Genomic DNA, 20,418 nt, shown 5'->3' with positions numbered 1-20,418 from the left:
ATGTGACAAGAACTACTCTTCAGACAAAGTGTCTAGGTGTCCTATGCTATATAGGTGGAAAATGTCTCTTCTATCTCCCTCTGTGGCTCAGATAGGATAGGTTGCTCCTCTACTGCCTAAGATCAAACACCATGCTTACCTTGCTCTAGGTCCTAATGCCCCCCTATGCTTAGCATGCTCTGCACCATGGTGCAACCAACGACCCTGAATCCCCTAGTAACCCATCCTGTGAGGCAAGCAATTGTTATAAATGTCTGTATGCATGAGACTTCTAAAGGTCTTTCCCTTCAACACCACTCCTTACTCTTAGAAGATCAAAGTTAGAACCATGCCATAAGGTAGTGATGTTAGATTTGTGTCCTAGAAACTAATGTTGTCTGACACATTATGTAATTTCAGGGCTTAATCTTGTACTTGTAATATTTTTATGATCAATAAAAGACTTTTTCATTCCAATCATATTTATGTTTCCATAATTTATCTTAAAAATTAACAAAGGTAATTTTTTGTATATTCTCAAAGTATTGAGAATTTGAGACATACATTAATTAGTGATTAATTTCTAAATACTCCTGATCAAAAGATCATCATGGAGGATAGTGATCAATCAATTTGAGATCGATGTACAGTTCACCTCCCTTATAGATAGATGAGTCTCAGATCTGTAGTATAAGGATACTAGGATGAGGGTGCAAGTGGTTGTTAGAGAACAACTTGCACTGAGCATGATCAACATGAAAAATTACTTGAATATCTTCTCACTCGTCAGTGATCTTTTCGATGTTGTAATGGTGTGAGTGGTCCTTTGACTTGCGGTGTCATTGGCTATTCACCATGAGACTACTAAGTTTGAATGTATATTTTCTTGATCCCTAGCCATTCGAGTTCTTACTGTGTACGTTGGCTACAGTAGGTTTAGGTTTGTTGTTTGGAGTAGGATGCACCTAGATGGAATCTATCAATCTTGATAGAAAAAAAGAAGTCCGATATGATTTGCGAGACTGAGTTCAGAAAATCTTTGACCAAAATAAATATGAATACTTAAAAAATTTTTTTACGAGATTCATAAATAAACTTGAGTTGAGCCAATCTAGTATATGACTAATGATGGGGTCTGACGAGTCCTCGATGATCTTTAATCAAGTCGGGACTCATGATAGTGTTAGATGTATGTCCTAGAAGTCAATATGGTTGACACATTGTAATAACTCTAGGACATAATTTTATACTTAATACATTGATTTGATCAATGAAAGGGCAAGTTTATTTTTTATTCAAGTGTGATGTGTCCTTCAATTATTCATGAAATTAACTTTCGATACATATTCTCAAAGAGTGAGAATTAGAAATATGTATTTAATTCTTAAATACTTTCGGTCATAGAATCATCATGAGGATGATGATCGATCCGGATAGACCAGCACACAGATCGCTTCCTTCGGGATAGATGAGTCTCTAGTCTATAGTGTAGAGATATTGGATGACAAGTGTGGATAGTTGTTAGAGAACAACTAGTACTGAGCGTAACCATGCGAGAGATCACTTGAATTTTTATTCGATCATCAGTGATTGTCTCGATACTGTAGCTGTATAAATAGTTTTTTGACCTGAGATGGTATGACTACCCGCAGTGAGGCTCCTTGAGTTTGATTAACACATAAATATGGATCTCAATGAGTCTTTGTAGTGGATATTGGTGACAGTTGGTCCACTGTAGGAGTAGGGTGCATATTAAGATGGAATCTATAAATCTTGATAGAGAGAAGTAGTCTTATAGGATTTGAGAGGCTAAATTTGAAAATCTGTGGCCATAGTAGTATGATTGATGGAAAGAAGTTTTTATAAAAATTATAATTGAATTTGAGCTGATCGAATCTATCATATGACTAATGTTGAGGTTTGACTATTTATCCATGACCTGCCATCTAGTCAGGACTCATAATAGAGAGACTGAATTACACGTTAACTACACCTTGAGGTTCATTGCGGTTCTACTGGGTTGCTACTATATATTGTTAGGTATTACTGATGGATTGTGAGAGCTCACTAGGATTGTTCTGGATCGATAATCCTTAATGAGTTAGAGTGAAATTATTCCGATCCATTGAAAAGAGTTTCAATGATACTTTGATAGAGATCATTGTATATCTCACTATCAGATAAAATTAAAATCATGGGATCACACGACAAAGAGATTAGGTCTGAAATTAGCAATTGGACTTATGAAGTATCAATTGGGTTTAGAGAAACCTGATTGGGTTCAAGGTAACCTTACTAGCACATGGTTGGACCCAATTTCTTCTTTATATTTAGATTTTTTATTTGATAAGATAATTCAAACTTAATTATCTGCTGATAATTTAAATGAATTAGATTCATTAGACTCTAATTATTGGATGTCTAAGATTTTGGATCAAATGAATTAATGGTGCAAGTCTCTATTTAATTTCCTTAATAGTTAAGTTGGGGCGCCACCTTGATTTGATCAAGTTGGGTGTGTCCCATCTTTAGAGGATGTGTAGACTCTTTATGGGGCATCCCTTGGGTGCACTTTGGGGTGTGTTTATGTGGGTGCAAGGGCTCCAAGAGTCGGTGCCTAAAAGGATTCCTAAAGGAAGTTGAATAACTTAAGTTATTCGGAAACCTAATGCAAGTAAGATTTATATTATGAGATTGAATAGGATTCAATCCTTATGTCTATTTAAAGAGATCTCCTCTAAGATCTCTGGGCATCCAAACCAACAGCCCACACACCCCTAAGAAGACCCCCATGCCCTCTCTTCTCCTCCCTTTCTCTTCTCCCTTGGGCATCCACACGCCCCACCCTTGGGCATCCCACATCCTCACACCCATAAGGGCCTTGGGCATCCCCTTTGAGTGCTGGTTCCTAGTGCTTGGTAGTAGCATATTCAAGAGAAGAAAGGAAAGAGAAGAAGAGAAGAAGAAGATCAAAGAGTTGATCATGATCCAGGCTTCGTTTAGATTCGCAGGCTGAATTTTCTTAGAGAAAAAAATATAATTTGAAGAGGGCTGTTCCAGACTAATCTCGAGTGGATACCCGTAAAGGCTGGGCACTTGCATGGCTAAGAAAAAATCTCTTCTCTTCTAGATCTAGATTTGAAGAAAGAAATTACGAAACAGATATGTAATTCGATCACATATTAAATTCAGTATATGTACAATTTCAGTATATGAAGTAGATCCTTGTGGTTTATATTTTTATGCATGCATAATATAGATTAAAAGTATTTTAATCTACTATTTTACTACGATATTCAGAAAATAAAATTTTGAAACACACATGCATGCCCCTTCCTATAAATTCTAACAGATATAAAGACTGAATCATATGATAACTATACCTAGTAGTTCATACTTTTATTCTACTGGATTATTACTTCATACTGCTAGATATCACTGATGGATTGTGAGACTCATCGGGCATCGTCTTAATGATCGATAACCCTCAAAGAGTAGAGTTGGAATTATTTCAATCTATCAAAAAGAGTTTCGATGATATTATGATGGAGATCATAATATATCTCACTACCAGATAGAATAGAACCTGAGGGGTCACACATTAAGAAATTTAATCTATTTGCCAATTGGACTTATGAAGTTCTAATTGGATTATAATTTATTGAAATCTTATTGGGTTTAAAAGAACTAGACTAGCACATGGTTAAACCTAATTCTTCTTGGGACTTCGATTGGATCAAATCCATAGCCTTGAACCTAATCTAAATTTATTTAAATTTAGTTGGGTATCTAATTATGAGCTCAAGAGGATTAGATTAAGTCAATAAGTTAGTTAAATTATCTTCTCATTATCTTCTCATTATCCCTTCATTGTGTGTGGAATTATTGGAAAGAAGGGATGGCGCAATCTTCCATTTGGCAGGACCAAGGGGCGCCAACCCCTTGGATAATGTAAGAGGGGTCCACCCCCTCTTATGGCTAAGTATGGAAGGAGAGAGAGAGTGTCCACTCAGATTGCCTTATCTGACTAGAATGCCCCATATGCTTACCAAAAGGGGCTGATGTCCTATCAATTAAGTCTGATTTTAATGAAAAAAATCAGATTAAAAAGATAAAAAATTTTATGAGATAAGGATATACCTTTTTAAGTTAATTGATTCTTGATTTAGATCAAGAAAGGTCTTATATAAAGAGAAGGTCTCCTAGGATTTTATAAGTTAGCTATTTTTAATTAAAAACAAGATCTCTCTTCCTCTCTCCCTTCTCCATGCCACACCCTCTCTTCCTCTTCTCTTTCCACGCCCAAGGATTGGGCATCTATCCTTCTACATGCCAAGAGTTGAGGAAGATTTCTTCTACAGTGAGGAACGAAGAGAAAAAGGCTGCAGTTCAAGAGTTGAGTTCGCAATCAAGATCAAAGAGTTGATCAAGATTTTAAAGGGCTAAGTGTTAGGAAATGTGTCCTAAAGTTAATCGTTTGATGATTGTACTAATTATAAATATATATAAATTGATAAATAATAAAAATTATTTAGCCTTTTTCATCACAAAATTATATCTTCTAACGAACTTCTATATTGTGATGAAGTCTTTAGGACTACTTTGATCGATAAAGAAAGATTTATCACGTAGTCCTTAAATTAGTTCGTGACCAAATGATACGCTATTACTAAGACGATAGCGATATCAAGTGTAGGTTGTTGTGTGCCATATGCATTGGTTATCTTCGTAACTAATAGTGTGGAGACACTAATATGGCATGCAGGTGAGATGTAGGAGTACATCGTCACTGAACGTGACTAACTGCAGAGCACTATGATGTTAAGGGTAGCTCGCAAAGGGTATGAGTATAAGTGTCCTTCCGACATGAGATTACTATGGTGACTTACAAGCAACTCATTATACTTTGATGCCAGACTAATTGAGTTTCTAATTCAGTAATAAAAAGTTTCTGAGTGCAGTCAAGTACTTATCAAGTCGGTGCATGAGTCAAGATGGGATTGACCCCTCCGAATTAATAGGAGTTAATGTATCAATATATTTTAATTTAACAAAATCTGAGCTCGGATAATCTATGTGATGGATTTGAAAGATTGAAATATAATATGGATGACTTATCTAAGATTGATAGTTAAATCCTAGATCATTCTCGAGCATTAGGATCAAAGGGATGAATTATACAGTAACCATACACCAATAGGTTATTGAATGTTGCTTCGCCATCATTCGATCTATCCGGACGTTGGATCATCATTACTAGATGGTTACATTAATTGATTCAAAAATTTATTCCTGTGCTATCGACTTAGGTTTGAACTTATGGGGTCACACTCAAAAGAAGTTTCTGACTGATCAACGATTGAGAATCGTTCAAGGGCTTAATCATCAATTCAATTGATGATTAACCATATGTAAAAGTTGCAATGACTTTATTCACCAAGTATTAGTAAATTAATAGAGAATTAATTAATAATTAGATTTTTGATTAGCTCAATTTGATTGAGTAAAGAGAATTAAATAAAATCTAATTGAATTAAATTCAATTAGATTTGACCCGATTAGGTTATAAGATAACCTAATCGCTGAGGGAGAATTATCCCTAATTTGATTAGGACTTTGATTCAATCAATTTTTATTTTGATTGAGATTTAATTAAAAATTTATGAACCTAATTAGATTGAGTTTTATATATCTTATTTGGGCTAAACTAGATGTGATTTGGTTTGGATTCAAATAAGAAAACTAAGAGTCCATATTGTATTGGACTCTTCCTCTCCATGCGCCTCCCACTTTGATGCCAACTTTCTCCATGCTCAAGAGATTTTTGGATGAGATTTTTTTACACCAAAGAGTTCTTTCTCTTCCCTTTCTCACATCCAAATCTGATTTAGTTTTAATAAAATGAAGATTTTTAAATTGGATTTCAAAACATTCCTTATCAAGAGAATCTGTTCTTATCCAAATCACTCTACATGCCAACTTATTTTTTTCTCTTTATGTGTATGATATTTTGAGGAAATTTTTGGTGAGAAATTAGTTGAAGAACTAATTATCATAGAAAAATATGAAAAGAGATATCTCATATTTTTTTGGGCATGTTTTGGTATGGAATTGGGAGGGTGCGACATCTTATGGTAGAGTCTAAGATCCTTAGGACTCTTCACCCAACTTATTACATGCCTATAAAAAGGGGTTTGTTTCTCTCTTTTGTGCATGTAAGAGACTAGAGAAGGAGTTCTCCATGTTGAGGGGCTTTGGGGTATGGTTCTTGGCTTGAAAAAGAAAAGAAGAGTCCTTTCTCTTGGGGTGTGCACAAAATCTATTTTTCTAGGGTTTGTTCCTTAGGGTTTGGAAAGAAAGAAAAATAAGAGAGAAAATAGTTTCTTCTCCATCTTTTTTTTACCTCTTTATCTCCTTTAGAAGTCTATCTTCAATCTTTGAAAAGGTTCCAGAGATCTGAAGAAGGAATCCAGATCAGTCAAGAAGAAGGTCTTTGCATGAGCTAGTACTCTCGAGAAGATCGATCAAATCGAAGCTTCGAGTAGACTTTTCGTAGAAATCGAATACGTGTGCGGCTATAAAAAACCAACAAAAATCTTCTTCATTATGTCTCTCAGCAGTGACGATCATCGATCCGTACTCAAGTATCAAGTTCTGAACTCAGATTAGAAGTAGATGTGATCTACTGCTTACATCCATGCATGTAGATTTTATTATGTGATTATTTTAGATTTTATATGCAACATATCATGTCATAGATCCTAGAGTATATTGATTTGATGATTAGATCATATGTATGTTAGATTAATTTAATTAATCTAATTATCTTCTGCTGTAATTTATTCAAAAAAATTTAAAATATATGCATGAAATCGCCTATGTTCTCCAATAGTGGTATCAAAGTTTAGGTTCGTTATGACATGTTATATATGCATATTAAATCTAAATTTTAATTTTATTTAAATTTGATATATGATATTTTGATCTAAATTTAATTAATTGTTGATCACACAAATTGATATAAGATTATCTTGCTGTAAGTTTTACCCCTTACAGTGAAAAGGTTATCCTAGTTTGTGCTGATCGATGATAAAATCTAATTTTATGTATTGCATGTGATATTTATGATCTGATTTAGATGTGATCTAAGGTTATGATCAGATTTGATATAATTTAGATTAGATCTAAATTCAAGCATATATGATATGTGATTAAATTAGATGATCCGATTAGCAAGTACTTGGATTGAGTTGATCACCAGGCTGTCCGGTCATAGGAGCAAGAAGGGTTTAAGAACCCTCTCTTCTCATTCGATGGGGTGCTCTTATGGCATGTAGGGGTGTCATGTGATTAGATTCCATGAAGAAAAATATGAAAGGAAGAACTTATTTTTCTGTAAAACTTTAAATCTTGAAACTCTAAGTTTGTTATATGTGATACAAAGTTGTATGAAAAATAAAATATCTAATCTATATGATTAAAATTATTTTAATCATAAAAAAATAAAATCTCGAATCATAACAAATTTAGATATAATCTAAAAAGATGTTTATGATTGATTTTATTTTAAAATTATATAAGATTTTTTAGATCTGAAACATGCTCGCATAATTATTGAACTGATCTAGTTTTGAACTGAGTTAACCCAGTCCTCTTGTGTAGTTAGCTCAATATTGATTGAGTCAATCCAGTTTTAGAATAAAAAATCTTTGCATAATATTTATTATAAATTATTTACAAAATAAAAAATTGAAATTATTTCAAATCTAAACTTGAACCCATGTTGATGTTGAACTTAATTGAAAATTAAGTGAAGAATTGGTTAGATCTAGAATTGTAAATTAAAAATCTAATATCATTCACATAAAATATGAGAGTATGGATTAGCTCAAATCAGATCTTCTTAATTGGATTAGACCTAAGATTAGAATCAAAAAATTAATGGACTATATAAAAAAATTGATTAAATCTAACCAAATATTGAATTAGATTAAATTAAAATTTTTCTAGAACTAATACAATAGTTGTAGATGGTCAAGTCTATGTCTTTGATTAGACCAAATGGATCTTGATTGTGGCTCAGTGGTTGAACCCAAATTATTAGGATGGTCAAATCAAACTTAGTTAACCAATCGGTGTCTAAGATAAGTTTGATATTTCGATCGATGGTTTTTAATTAGGAGCGACTTATCCGGTCATTTCGATGGTGTCTAAGGTAAGCTTCATAGACCCTCCCACTGATCTTACTTATCTGATCAATTTAGTAAATTATATTTTGATTAGACCGCTAAGTGATTCGAGTTGATCCATACTATTAAAATTGATTAGTGAACTGATCTAGGTGCCAGTTCAATCCGCATGACCCTTATCTGATTATCTGACTTGATGAAGTCAGTGGAAGGATTGTGGTCTACTGATTGATCTCTTCTTCTTTATTTTTTAAATTAATTAATTTTTTTAAATTATTAGATCCATAAAATGAGCTAGTTATGGGGATAACTGGATCATAGTCTCCTATTAAGGTGAATGGTAATGGGTCCATTATTTATGATTGACATTACAGGCACATCCATCTAGTGTTCTCTTTGAATGATGGAATTATCATTCATCATATGATGACTCTATTATACTATTTGATGATAGTTGGATTGATCGAGCCATCCTCGGACCTGATCATTCATTAGTTAGAATCATTGAGTAGGTTCATATTAATGGTTTAACCTAACCAAAATTTTCAGTGGAGGCCCATCGCTTACTAAAATAAAATCTAAGGCTAAATTAATTACTAAAAATTGGTTGAAAAAATAATTAGTTAAGAACCTACCCATAGATGCATATGAGTTGTTCGAGCCATCCTCGGGCCTGTATGCAGTCTGTGTGGATTCTAGTACCCACTAAGGGATTAAAGTAATTCCTTGAATTGGAGGTAGAGGCTATCCATTCGTATAAAATAGTAGAAAAATTTTTAGACTAAAGTTCAAGTCTTTAGACTTAATCAATTCATAAACATTGAGGTCTTGTATTTTTCTTTCAATTATGGCTAGATATCCATTGCTCCATTCACTATTTGACAGTGACTTATTTATAGGATCCAACTTTGATAGATGGTATCAGAAGTTGCAAATAATTTTAGAGCACGAATGGATCTTAAATATGATTATGGATCCAGTACTTGATGTTTCTATATCCAACACACATGATGCGATCAAAGGCACTTATCAAAAGTGGCTAAATGATCATATCACTGTGTGATATTTTTTGAGAGCAGTAAAGAATATGAATTTAGTTATAAATTCGATAATGCTTAGCGAGAGAAAATCTTTCAAATGCTAAAGAAGTTCTTTTGCACCTCTAAAGATATATCTTCAGTGAGATAACAATCCTTTGAGAAAAAAAAAGAAAAGAAGGTGCTAAAGAGTCATGCTTGGGTTGATAAGTTCGAACTGACAAAAGAGTCTAAGATTAACCTAGTATGGTAGAGTCCCTTGATCAGAACAGGCTAAAGAAGATAAATCAACAAAAAATTACTGGATAAGATACTTATATGATAATATCTTATGGTTTCTCTATCTATGACACTACTATCTGAATATTGGATATCGAAAGTCTATGTAAATTGTTGTAATGACTTCAGATTAGTAAAAAATTTGAAAATAGTAAGAGATTTCTGAACATTAGAGATGAAAGTTATGTTCCAATCTTGGTTTTAAGAATCATCAAGCCTATTTTCAATTCTAATAATGTCATTTTAGTGATTGTCACTATTGTCTAATGATTTTGTGATATCATTATGAATGATGTCATAATTATGTGGACAACTAAGAAATGATATTTACATATCCTGCTAGTGTACTGTACACAACAAATAAACTCCTTAGAGTAGATAATGTCATGGAAGCCTATCTTTGGCAATTTAAGCTCGATCATATAAACAAGAATAGGATCAACAGGAGATAATTTTTGAAGTCAATGATTGTGAATCATTATCAACCTATCAATCCCATCTCCTTAGTAAGATGATCGAATCACCTTTTGCTAGAAAAGATGAACGGGCCAATGATGTTCTAAACCTGATACATATTGATATATTGGATCTACGAACATATTTATCATAAATTTAAATTATTTAAAATATTTAAATAATTTTTTAATAAGATAGAGAAATGAACTGGAAAGAGCATTAAACTCTTTGATCAGTCCAAAGAGGAGAATGCTTTTTCGATGAGTTTTTGACATATCTAGAAGAGAATAGGATTCTTTCTTATTTGAATTAATTTTGTTAGACATAGTTCGATCCATGATAGGATTTACAAGTCTGCCAATCACCTTTTAGGGTTATGCTCTTGAGACTACTTGTTATGTCTGAGCTAGATTCTAAATTAATCAGTTGCAAAGACTTCATATGTGATATGGACTAGGCATAAGTTGATACTTTTTTACCTTAGAATTTGGGAGTGTTTGTTTTATGTCAAGCATTTGCAGATCGATTAGCTTGGATTCTAGTCTTATATGTATTATTTTGTAGGATAACCTCAAAGAATCTAGGAGATATAACTTCTACCATGCTAAAGAACAAAAGTTGTTTGGTATTTCTTTTAGAAAAAGAGTACCTTGATGAAGGAACTGATGCCTTTAATATAGAACTTATGAAATTCGACAAGTAGAAGAACCGACACAATCTAGTGAACCTATAGAATCGATTTTGAATAGATCAAACTCGAAACCTGTTGTAGAGGCACCATTAAGGTGATCTGGTAGAGTACCGCATTCATCAGATTGATACTTCGATTTGTAGTTTTGAGATATGATTCTGTTGAACTTGATAAGAACAACAAGGATTTGATCACCTATATGAATGTCATGCAGAGGTCTGACTCCGATTAATGGCTTGGAGCCATAAAGTCTAAAATGGAGTCCATAATGATCAATGGTGTATAGACACTTGTTGATCCACTCGAAAGGGTAAGGCTCACAGGGTATAAGTGGATTTTCAATAGGATCAAAGAACACAGACGAAAAGGTGGAGACCTACAAAACCCATCTGGTTGTCTAAGGATATTGTCCATATTATGGTATTGACAATGGCAAGATATTTTTTTCTATGGCAATGCTAAATATTTCAGAGTTGGAACGTGCATTTTGATAAATAATCAAAATGCATGGCTTCGTTGAGAACGAAGAAGAAGTCTGTAAATACAAATGGGTTAATAGTTCTGTAAGTGTATTTCTTATCTTGTATGTGAATGAAATTCTTTCAATCAGGAATGGCATTTCTTACATTACAAGGAATAAAAGTTTTGCTATTATCATAGTTCTCTGTAAAGGACTTGCGAAAAGCATCTCTCATCTTAGGGATGAAGATCTATAGATCTAAGAGGCTGCTTGGATTTTCTTAGTCCAGCATATATCGAGTGTTTATGAGTAGAATTTATTCTATCATGTACACTATGTATGAGATCGGATATGGTATACTCACTAGGATGTGAGTGGATACCTGTAAGATCCGGATGAGAATCAATAGAAGATCCTCCTTAGGTATTAAAGAAATACTAAGGATCGATGATTCGGTTATGAAGAATCTGATTTAAAACTTGTAGAGTATGACTCTAATTTTTAGTTGGACATAATAATAGCAAGAATGTGTCGGAATACATCCTTACCTTAAATAATGGAGCAATCTGCTAGAAAGATTTCAAGTAGAGTAATATAGTCAAATTCAAATTGTGAGGCAGAATATATTACAGCATTTGATGCTTGTAAGGAAGCTATGTGATGTATTGCATTTTTATAGTAATTATTATTATTAGTTTTTAATGATTTTGATAAAATTGGTATAATAATTAACTAAATAAATATAAGAACCTGATATATTTTATGTCAATTGCAGGTAATTGAGCCAGGTCACACCTAATTGGGCTTAACCATGTTTTAAAGGTCAAATTAAGTGAAATTGGTTGAGTCCGATTCAGCAGGGTTTGTCATCCGGAGTCATCAGGTCTTGCATCAAAATCAGAGTCCACCTCAAAGCAGAATAATCAAATCAAGATATCAATGGACCCCACACCTTATCCTTTTTGGCATCATCAGCCAGAAAAGAAATTAGAGATGCAGAAAATAAATCAAGCAGTTAATCTCTCCCATCTAGTCAACCAATCTAAATTCTAGATATTTTGGTGTGAGGACCCCTAAAAGGTAAGCTACAGGACTCCAAATTGAGCAAGATTAGATCCTACAGAATTTTGAGAGAAGCAAGAAAGGAACATAATTTACAGAATTGAACTTGGATTCCAAATGAGGTAGCTACAATAGGTTGAAGTTGGTAACAATGTTGGACACAACAAGAAATACCCGATACACCCAGATTCTTCTTAGTGTTTCTTGGCACAAAGATCTGATATGGCAACCAATTTTGAGTGGCAAAGAGCTATCTTGGAAAGAATTAAATGGAAGAAAATCAAAGTCCAAACTAATTCTGCATGAGGAGCAAACTGAGAAAGAATTGAAACTAATTCTTGAAAAACTTGATTTGGGCAGTCGAAACCTTACCTTGTTTTGCAGATTTTGTGGACCCAGAAAGGAAGAAATTCTTCTCCTTTAATTAACCATGCCTCCTTTCCTTCTTTTACTATGGAAATCATAATAAAATCAGAAAATTTGGGCAGCATAAGGAGTAGATGGCTGGTGGTTGCTTAAAGCCTATCCAAAGGAGGAGAGATTCTATACTAAATAAAAAGAATGATATATAGAATAAAATCATGAGAAAAATACCACCTTAACCCTAGCCCTAGCCCTATTTAAGGATCCTAAAACACCAGCAGGAGGGAAGGAGAATCATCTTTGAAAGCTAGAAATCAAGCAAGGAGAGTTTGGAGTATCTGGAAGATTTGAAGAGAAGATTCATTCGGCTCTGCAATTCCTTCAGAGTTCTTTCTTTCTCTTGTTTACTTTGAATTTATTTTCTAGAACTCATTGTTAGGATGATTTTGGAGTTTTATTCAAGTAAATTTGAGTTTGATTTTGTTATGATGAAAAGCTAAATTTCTAGCTAGGGTACCTGATGTAGCTTGAATTAAATTTCAATTCCAGAATCTTGTATTAATTTTCTTTGTTAATGCAATTGTTTGTTATTTGTGCTTAATGCTTTTAAGTATTATTATCTTTGGTACTTGATTGATTTCAATTTATAATTGGTACTGGGAAGGAAGATTATAAATTGGAGTTAATAACAAACATCATAGGAATAATAATTGGAGCGGGAGCAGAAGATTTGACCTGTGGGATCTTGAAAATAATCACTGTGCTTGTTGAACTAATTGAAATCTATTTTACTATTGGAAGATAGATTATAGGTTTTAATTAGTATATTTAATAAGACTCAGGAGAGATTATTAAATAATTTAAGATTATTTATCCTTGCATTAATAATTAAATTTAGATTATTAATCGGAATAGCTGGAATTGATAATTGGTCCAAGTGAAATCAGATATACCCTAGTGCTTTATCAATCGAATTTTGATTCAGCTTTCATTGAGTTCTTTAGAGTTAATTTTATTTTTCATTATCATTCAGTTTCGATCGTTTAGATATTAGTAAAATCAGCGTTCATTTTTGGTAATTAAACTCAGTCCTCGTGGGAACGATCTCTTATTTATCATTATATTACTTGAGCGATTTCGTGCACTTGCGAAATAGGCTATCAAGTTTTTGGCGCCGTTGCCGGAGAATGGTGCTTTAATATCAAGAATAGTTGATTTTACTAGTAATCTAGATATTTTATTTCTTAGATATTTAAAAAAAAAAAATTACTGACATTTCATAACGCTTAACTAATATAGTATAACCAAAAATATAAAAAAAAAAAATCAAACTTGATTGGACATCTTGTTTCTTTGCATTGCATCTCCATAATTAACTTTAAGGGCACTTAACCCATTAATCAGATAAGGTGGGGATTTGATCACCCTTCCTTAGCCCAAAAACCACATCCTTCATTCTGCATAACCTAGACCTTAATCTAAAATCAATTAAACGTTGGCCCTAGGATATTCGAGCTCAATAGGACAAGAAAGCCCTAAAGTTAGACCGGGTTCGAATTGATTAATTGCTCGGTGTCTAAGGCAAGTGGTTTAAGAAGGTGGTTTTCAATTGGTTCCGTTGTCTGACCTGGCCAACTCAGTTGGTGTCTAAGGAAAGCAACAAGCAGGGGACCTCCCACATCTTACACTTACCTGGCCGAGACAGTTAGTCAGTTTTGGGCTTGGAGTGCTTGAAGGCGATCTTGGAACAGTTAGGAGCTGTCTAGATCTAGGTTAACCCTAGGATAGAAAGTCCATTTTGTGCTAACTTGTTTGCCATTAAAATTTAAACCTAATTAAAACACTCTTCTCTTTCATCTCTAGATTTAGGACTTTTTAGGACTCATCTCTAGAACTCTTTTCTCTCTCTTTCCTCTTCTCTCTTCTCTTAAAAAAAAAAAAAAAAAAAAAAAAGATAATAATCTTTCAAAATTACAACTTGGAAAAGAGAATCGGGTCGACTAGTAAGAATTGAATCAAATCCCATTTCAAGTCAAGAAATTGAATGCACTTGTAAACAAAACATTAAAGCAGTCAGAGAAAGGAAGAAATCTGAGGCAAAAGTAGATCCAAAAATGGCTGAAGATCCAAGGAGAGAAGTAATCCTAGTAGGAAATAATGAGGTTGCTAGAGAGGCAAACCCCAGGGCACTGCGGGATTATGCCATGCCTACCATGAATGGAGCTTCATCTAGCATCACAAGACCACCTGTGCAAGCAAACAACTTTGAGATCAAGCCTGCTTTGATCCAAATGATCCAGACAGCAGTTCAGTTTGGAGGATTGCCCAATGATGACCCTAATGCGCACATTGCAAACTTTTTGGAGATATGTGATACCCTTAAGCATAATGGAGTGTCAGATGATGCAATTCGGTTAAGATTGTTCCCGTTTTCACTTAAAGACAAGGCTAAAGCATGGTTACAGTCTCTTCCTGCTGGCTCGATCACCACTTGGAATGACTTAGCACAAAAATTTTTGGCAAAATTCTTTCCACCTGCTAAGACTGCCAAGTTGAGGACTGACATCCAAACCTTTGTGCAATTTGACATGGAGACCTTATATGAAGCCTGGGAAAGGTTCAAGGATCTGCTTAGGAGGTGTCCACACCATGGGCTGCCTAAATGGTTGGTTGTGCAAACCTTCTACAATGGGCTGAACAACCATACCAGAATTAATATTGATGCTGCTGCTGGAGGTTCATTGATGGGGAAGTCGCTTGATGAGGCCTATGATCTTTTGGAGGAAATGGCCAACAACAATTATCAATGGCCCAATGAGAGAAATATGGCGAGGAGACCTGCTGGGGTTCATGAGATAGACGCTATTACTGCACTCAATGCAAAAGTAGACACTCTTTTCAAAAAATTAGATCATTTGTCTATTAATGCTGTCAATACTTGTGTGCAGACCTGTGAGATGTGTACTGGGCAACATGCTACTCGAGATTGCCCGATTGACAGCTCATTCATGCCTCCAGTACAAGAACAAGTGCAATATGTGGCAAACCAAGGAAGGCAACAGAACAATCCATACTCAAACACCTACACGCCTGCCTGGAAGAACCATCCAAATTTTTCCTGGGGAAATCAACAGCAACAACAAAATTATCAGAATAGAGGACCACCTGGTTTTCCACAGCAAGAAAAGAAGTCTAATCTGGAAGAATTGGTTGCAACACTCACTAAGGCCACTACTGATTTCATGGGTGAGACTAAGGCAAACTTTCAAAACCAGCAAGCTGCCATTAAAAACTTGGAAATACAAATGGGACAGTTGGCCAATATGGTAGCTAACAGAACTTAAGGGTCATTGCCTAGCAATACTGAAACGAACCCGAAGGAGCATGTGAAGACAATTACCTTGAGGAGTGGAAAACAACTAGGGGAACAACAAGGGAAAGAGCCTGTTAAAGAACAAGTAAAGGAACAAACTCAAGAAGAGACTATGGTCAAAGAGAAGCTAAAAGAGAAAAAGGAAGAGCCAGTAAAGCCCTACAATCCACCAGTTCCTTTTCCTCAAAGGCTTAAGCAAAGTAAGGATGACAAGAACTTTCTGAAGTTTTTGGAGGTCTTCAAGAAACTACACATAAATATTCCATTTGCAGAGGCATTAGCTCAGATGCCTAGCTATGCCAAATTCTTGAAGGACATCCTTTCCAAAAAGAGAAGGCTAGAGGACCATGAGACAGTCATGCTCATCGAAGAGTGCAGTGCAATCATTCAGAACAAGTTGCCATCAAAATTAAAGGATCCAGGGAGTTTTACAATTCCATGCAATATTGGTAATATCGAATTTACTAAAGCATTGTGCGATTTAGGTGCTAGCATTAACTTAATGCCTTTATCTGTTTTCAGGAAGCTTGGACTAGGGGATGTGAAACCGACCAGTGTCTCATTACAACTAGCTGATCGATCGGTGACATATCCTAAAGGCATAGTGGAGGATGTATTAGTCAAGGTGGACAAATTTATCTTCCCAGTGGATTTTATTGTCTTGGATATGGAGGAAGATAGAGAGGTTCCTTTGATATTGGGACGTCCATTCCTTGCAACTGGCAAGGCACTTATAGATGTCCATGAGGGTAAGCTTACTTTAAGAGTGGGACAAGAAGAGGTAATTTTTAACGTGCTTAATTCATCTAAATATCCTCTTGAGAATGATGAATGTTTTAGATTAGATGTGATTAATAAATTTGTTAGTGAAATAATTGACAATTCTGAATATGACTTGATTGATGGTGTTAAAAATAAACAGCATGTTGATGTATTAAATGATATTGAGAAAATACAGGATTCAGTAGAGGCTAAGCCAAACCCCAAGCTTGAGCTTAAGCAGCTCCCTTCTCACTTAAGATATGCATTCTTGGGAGACTCATCTATTTTTCCTGTCATTATATCTGCTCATTTGTCTACTGAACAAGAGAAAAAATTGTTGCATGTGTTGAAAAAGCATAAGAGAGCATTAGGCTGGTCTATTGATGATATTAAGGGAATTAGTCCCAGTATATGCATGCATAAAATTTTAATGGAAGAAAACTACAAACCTTCAATTGAGCATCAACGTAGGTTAAATCCTAATATGAAGGAAGTAGTTAGAGCTGAAGTAATGAAGTTACTTGATGCAGGAATTATCTACCCTATTTCTGATAGTAGTTGGGTGAGTCCTGTTCAAGTAGTTCCTAAGAAAGGGGGGATGACTGTTATTACAAATAATAAAAATGAGCTGATACCCACTAGAACAGTCACTGGTTGGCGTGTGTGTATTGATTATAGGAAGTTAAACAAAGCCACACGAAAGGACCATTTTCCTTTGCCTTTTATTGATCAAATGCTTGAGAGATTGTCCGGATATCCCTTCTACTATTTTTTAGATGGTTATTCAGGATATTTTCAAATTCCTATTGTACCTGAGGATCAAGAAAAAACTACATTTACTTGTCCATATGGAACATTTGCATATAGGAGAATGCCATTTGGGTTATGTAATGCACCTGCAACTTTTCAAAGATGTATGATGTCTATATTCTCTGATATGGTTGAAAAATTCATTGAAATCTTTATGGATGATTTTTCAGTTTTTGGTCCTTCTTTTGATATGTGTTTGACTAACCTCTCCCAAGTTCTACAGCGTTGTGAAGAAACTAATCTTGTGTTGAATTGGGAGAAATGTCATTTTATGGTGCAGGAAGGAGTAGTTTTAGGCCATAAGATTTCATCTAGAGGGATAGAAGTAGACAAAGCAAAGGTGGAGGTCATTGAAAAATTACCACCACCAACATCTGTTAAAGGAGTGAGGAGTTTCTTAGGGCATGCTGGCTTCTATAGAAGATTTATAAAAGACTTCTCTAAAATTACCAAACCTCTTTGTAATTTATTGATCAAGGATGCGCCTTTTAAAATTACTGATGAGTGTTTGGTTGCTTTTAACAGATTAAAGAGAGAATTAATCTCATCTCCTATCATCACTGCACCTGACTGGAATCTACCATTTGAACTCATGTGTGATGCAAGCGACTATGCTATAGGAGCAGTCTTGGGACAAAGAAAGGAGAATAGACTTCATGTGGTGTACTATGCGAGTCGAACACTGAATAATGCACAGTTGAACTATGCCACCACAGAAAAAGAGTTGCTCGCTATTATTTTTGCTTTTGATAAATTTAGGCCATATCTTATAGGAGCAAAAACAATAGTTTATACTGATCACTCAGCAATTAAATATTTACTTGAAAAGAAGGATGCGAAACCGAGACTAATTCATTGGGTGCTCTTATTGCAGGAATTTGACTTGGAGATTAGGGATAAGAAAGGAGCAGAAAATCTTGTAGCAGATCACTTGTCTCGGTTAGAGTTAAGTAAAGAAATTGAGAACACTGAGGTACCCATTAATGAGTCATTCCCTGATGAACAATTATTTGCATTACTCACATCTAGTACACCCTGGTATGCTGATATTGTTAATTTTAAGGCATGTGATATTATTCCTTCGGAATTTAATTACCAGCAAAAAAAGAAATTTTTACATGATGCAAAATATTATTTTTGGGAGGATCCATATTTATATAAGTATTGTCCAGATCAGCTTATTAGAAAATGTGTGCCTGATGATGAAATTAAAAATATTTTAAAATACTGCCATTCATTAGAGTGTGGAGGCCATTTTGGACCCAACAAAACAGCTGCTAAAGTATTACAGTGTGGTTTTTATTGGCCTAACCTGTTTAAAGATGCTATTGCTTTTGTTTCTTCTTGTGACCGATGTCAAAGAACTGGAAATATTTCTTTTAGACAGGAAATGCCACTAACCAATATCCTTGAAGTAGAACTGTTCGATGTGTGGGGATTAGATTTTATGGGGCCTTTTCCACCTTCTCATTCAAATCAATACATCCTGGTGGCGGTGGATTATGTATCCAAATGGATTGAGGCAGTAGCACTTCCCTCTAATGATGCCAAGAGTGTGCTCAAGTTCTTAAAGAAATACATATTCACACACTTTGGTATTCCAAGAGCTATCATCACGGATGGAGGTAAGCATTTTTGTAATCGTTATTTGGATTCTCTATTGATAAAATATGGTGTTACTCATCGTGTAGGAACACCATATCATCCTCAAACAAGTGGACAAGTAGAGATCTCCAACCGTGAAATTAAAAGAATATTGGAGACTACTGTCAACTCATCAAGAAAGGACTGGTCCCTAAAATTAGATGATGCGTTATGGGCATATAGAACAGCATTCAAAACACCAATTGGGATGTCCCCGTATCGTCTAGTTTATGGAAAAGCATGCCATTTACCTGTGGAGCTAGAGCATCGAGCTTACTGGGCAACTAGGTTGCTAAATTTCAATATGGAAGCTGCTGGAGAGAAAAGGTTATTACAGCTTAATGAACTTGATGAGTTCCGCCTCCATGCATATGAAAATGCAAGAATTTACAAGGAGAGAACGAAAAGATGGCATGACAAACATATTGTGAGACGTGAATTCCAACCAGGACAAAAGTGTTGCTGTATAACTCTCGCCTAAAGCTATTTCCAGGCAAGCTCCGGTCTAGGTGGTCAGGTCCATTTGAGATTATACAAGTTTTTCCACATGGAGCTGTTGAGCTGAAGAGTGGTGATAGGACCTTCAAAGTCAATGGGCAAAGGTTGAAGGAATACATAGATGGAGGATTTGAGCAACCAAAAACCTCCATAGCACTGATATAATGCATTGGGATAGTCAAGCTAACGACTATAAACGAGCGCTTCTTGGGAGGCAACCTAAGCAAAAATTTTTTTTTTATTTTTGAGTCAATTTTAATCCTCACTATATTTTCAAGGTTTGAATGGACGTTGTTCACTTTTTGTAGGCACATTGAAGAAGACAAGAGATATGAAATGACTGAGGACGAGTTGCAAACTCACACAAGCGCATAGGCACGCTACAAAGGGGAGTACCCTAACCTTTAAGAATGCCTTGCTATAATATGTATTGTGATGATGATCTTGTCATTGAGCACAATGTCAAATTCAGATTTGGGGGTGCATTTGCATGAGCATTTCGTGTTAATAATATAGGATTGCCATTATGTTTGCATCTTTATCTTTATTTTTTTTATAAAATTAAAAAAAAAAAAAAAAAAATTTGGAATGTTGATTCATTGATCACTTGTAAGGATATAGAGGGGGACAATTTTACTTTTGTGTTAGTGTTTGGCTATCTTAGCTTTAAATTTGGAAGTCAAATTCAGGATTGACTGTTTTATACTTGTAAATACTTAAATAAAATCTCGTATAGGAGATAGTTACTTTGCTTCGCCAATCCTATTTGTGAGCTTTGTTGCAATAAAATGTAGATAATTTACTTGAGAGAAATG

The sequence above is a fragment of the Elaeis guineensis genome, chromosome 14, assembly GCF_000442705.2.
Source record: "Elaeis guineensis isolate ETL-2024a chromosome 14, EG11, whole genome shotgun sequence".
NCBI classification, from domain to species: domain Eukaryota; kingdom Viridiplantae; phylum Streptophyta; class Magnoliopsida; order Arecales; family Arecaceae; genus Elaeis; species Elaeis guineensis.
Note: the sequence above shows the minus strand (reverse complement) of the source record.